The following is a 4,156-nucleotide window of genomic DNA, read 5'->3' as shown; positions in this document are numbered from 1 at the left end:
ATATTGACTGCAACACCACTTACTCATTCAACTAGCCTTGTGTCAGATGCTGATACATAAAATACAGTCCTGTCCTCTAGAAGCTCAAAAATTAGTGCAGAGATGGGCAAAGCATTTTAATGGTGTGGATGACAGGCAACACATGGCTTGTTTTTGTGCTGTCAACTAGTTAAGAATGATTTTCACAGTTTTAAAGGGCTCCTCACTTCCACCCGTGCACATGAATGGGTTCCATGGTCCACCCTGTTAGTCCCTCACTGTGTGTCTCCAACTCCGGTGCAGGACCTCGAAGGGGTCTGGACTGCTTCAAAAGGCCAAACCCCACTACTTCCTCATAAATGCGGGAACAAACCTGTGCAGCAATATTGTTGATAAAAGAAAGATTCAACATACTTTGGAAGGAAACAACCAATGTGGGTAAAGGTGGGGATTGAAGTTGGCCACGGGCGTCAAGAGAAAAGGAGATGGAGAAGGAGGAGGCCCAGAGGAGAAACCAAGTGTGCACATTTCAGCATAACGTGCTCTCCCACAAAATCGAAACCCGAGGGACAAGGGGGCCTCCCTGCAGACATCCCTGGAAGCCAGCTGAGTAGCACACCAGTGGCAATCTCAGAGAGCTCCAGAGAAGCAAAGCCTGTGGCCAGAGGCCTGTGATTCCCCATGCCCAGCCCCGACCCACTCCCTGAGAGTCAGAACTCGCCTTCTTTCCCTCCTGCAGATTCAAGGGCCTGAGTGAGGGCTCTGGACTGAAACCGCAGCTCACGTACCTCCACCTACAGTTGCAGCCCTGGGAAGAGGCAAGGAGCTGTGATCACTGCACTCCACTGGCTCTTTTCCACATGACCTTTGTCTTTCTTGGAAATGAAACTGTCTGCTTCAAGCATCTCTTTACTGGATAGGGCAAGAATGTGCAAACACAAGATCCAGAGCATCACTCTGAGAGATGGCCACAGTCCTGCTGTTCAGCAACTGCCCAAGGCTGGCTGTGGAGTCACCAGACAGGGAATTTAGGCACCTAGCAGGGCCCTGGAGTGAGGCCGGCGGGTCCAGGCATGGGTAGGAACCGTATGGACCTTCTAGTCTGATGCTTGGAGCATCGTGTGAGACATTAGCCAGTTCTGGGCATACAGCCCCATTCCCTGACCACACAATCTGATTGTGGGTGGCCTGGGAAGTACAAAAAACTATATATTCAAAGAAAACAAAGCCACTCATCACCACCCCAAAGCCACCACCACCTAACATTTTAGGTGTGTTTCCTCCTCTTCTTTTGGCCTAGACGTTGTTTGAATACTGAGAGCACGTTTATTTGCAGGGTCCTGTTCCTTTCACTTAACGTCACACCATAAGCACTGCTTCCTGTCACTAAGAATCCACATGTATCCATCAGTACTGCTTAATGCTCTAACAGGTGCATGTACTGTGATTTACAGGACCAGTTCCCTAATATGGGTAATATGGGGCATTTAGATTGTTCTCTCTCTTTAAACTTTCATGTTAAACCACATTGCAGTACACTTTCCTGGGCATGGATTTTTGTTTCCATTCCAGATTACTTCTCAAGAATTCTTGAACAGGGTCATCTAAACTTTTTTCTTCTCTGCAATACATTGGAAAAATGAGAATTGTCTTGAGCCACACAGTAAATACACAAACACTAATGAAAACTGAAATGCAAAAAAAAAAAAAGGTCCATACATACATTTTGTGATACCCAACACCACAGATAAGTGAAAAATGTCCTCACAAAATCAGCATGTGGCCCTCTGGCTGCAGGTTGGACACCCCTGATTACAAGCAGTGGATTATTTGATTCTGAAGGTGATAATTTGCCAAATAGTGCACAAGAGCATTGAAGGTGCCTGGTTTTGAAAATCCCACTTTGATTGAGGCAATGCCAATATAATTAACAATGACAAAAATTGACATTCAAATAGCCCAACCTATACCAAGCGCTGCTTCCCCCTGCTAACTTGCAATGAGCCTACATAGCACCATTGGGTTTTACAAAAGAAGAAAGCCAGGCCACAAAGGCCGCTCACCCCTGAGATGAGTCCCAGTGCTGAGCTGTCACTCTTGTGCCCTCCAGGCCTGTCCAGTGTGCTGACCACACAAGGGCATGGCCAGGCTTCCAGCCCAAGCCTGGCATCTGGGAGACCCCCAGAGCACCATGGCCTTCCTGTGCACCCTTGCTTTCCTCAGGGAGGTGTCTGGACAGAGCTGGGGCTAGAAATACGTGTCTCCAGGGCCTGTTGTATTCCAGCCCCCTCTGATAGAGCTGTGTGCTAGGAAGCTGTGCAGACACTCTGTGGTTGGTACACACACACACACATAGCCCCTTGCTGGCTCCTAAAACACCTGCAAACATCTCTTCAGTTTTGGTGTCCCAGAAACCTTTTTTTATGAGAAGCATTTTCCTGATGCATTGTCAGAGCTCAGCTATCCTTAAATCCTTCCATTGGCCTCATTGCAGAGGCCTGCCATTGGAGGTGGTGTCTGGGGACAGAGAGCGCCTGAAAACTTGGTTAATTTCACAAGAACAAGGCCAAGGGGACCACAGTCTCAGACACAGATTGGAACGGTGTGCTCATCTACCACACCCTGGCACAAGGGCCCCATTCCTGTACCCAGCACCAGTTCAAGGGGGCAGGAAGGGGGACAAGCAGAGAGAGGGGACAGAGTCTCACTCTTCTCAACCATGCCAGGTCCCCATCCACCTCAGCTGGGGATGCTGCCTCCCCGTCAGGTGGCATCTCCTGCCTCTCCCCTCGGCTTGGTTACCTCTTAGGCCTTTGTTCTTTCACTGTGAAGATCGGTCACCTTGATAAAGAGCCAGGTGCAAATTAGAAATGAGATGACTGGGTCTCCTCTCAGTGTGCCAAGGCCACGCCAGCCATTTCAGGGTGGATTATCTTCTTCTAGAAGGAAAACAGATTCACTCAGTTTCCCCTTGGTGGTCAGGGCATCGAGCTTCTTCAGTTGATTGCTGATGTCTGACACCCACCCCAGCCCCCTACCCAGCCAGGCAACTGGTAATACCTTCACCCCAAACAGCCACACAGCCCAATGCTGACAAGGTCCTGTCCCCAGAGGAGCTCCCCTATCGACAGGCACATCTCATCTTGCTCAGCCAGACTTTTTATCCCAAGACTCCTCTTCCCTTTAGGGTTTCTTACTGATTTCTGTGCCTGTCACCATCCTGGACTTAGGAGAAGGTCGTTCTGTATTTTTAGACTTTGGCAACCAAAAATGGAATCAAAACACTCATTCCTTGTACTTAGACGCTATAGCTCAGCTGATGCAGGTGGCTTGTGGGGTTCAAATAAGGCTCCGTGTTTGATTTGTGTTGTTGTTTTAACAAAAAGAGGTTTAGGGGTGTTATCAAGGAAGGCCACACAAAGAAAATCTTGGAATGGTAACTTAGAATATCTCCCCCTTCGTACACTCCCCCTTCTAGGAGTATATCCCAAAAGTAAATGCCTAGAAATGAAACTTTACCCGGTAAGACTGCCAGGTGACACGGAAGAGCTGCCCTTTCCTGTCAAGTCCCTGCTTCATCCCCGGTTTACGGAGGAGGGAATGACTGTCTCTTCCAGGCCAGAGAGGCCACATCTCCCCAGCACACACACACCCCCCAAAGCCTCTACGCTGCCATGCAGGTGAGGTGGTGCTTCAGGGCTGAGGGCAGGCCACGTGTCCACAGGGTAGCATCAGGCAAGACAGGGTCGTGTTAGGAGGAGGAAAGCCTGCCTAGATCACTTGACAGAGAGTCAGAGCAGTTCCACTACATGGCTCAGCACTGTGGCAGCCCTAGAAGTTGGGAGGTTCTCAACCTGTGGGTCACGACCCACAGGAACTATATTAAAGGGCCACAGCATTAGGAAGGTTGAGAACGACTGGTTTATAAGGTGACCCATAGAGACCTTCAATAATTTTGTTAATTTTCATTTTTAATCATTATGGATAGTTGTATATCTCTATAGAGTACATTTGATGTTTTGATACAGGCATACGGTGTGAATTAATCGAATCAGCACAACTGGGGTATCCATCACCTCAGGCATTTATCATTTCTTTGTGTTAGGAACATTCGAATTCTACTCTTATTTTAAAATATGCCCTCACTATTGCTGATTATGGTCACTTTGTTGTGCTC

This window comes from Otolemur garnettii, unplaced genomic scaffold (assembly GCF_000181295.1).
Source record: "Otolemur garnettii isolate 467f Iridium unplaced genomic scaffold, OtoGar3 scaffold00173, whole genome shotgun sequence".
NCBI lineage: Eukaryota > Metazoa > Chordata > Mammalia > Primates > Galagidae > Otolemur > Otolemur garnettii.
Note: the sequence above shows the minus strand (reverse complement) of the source record.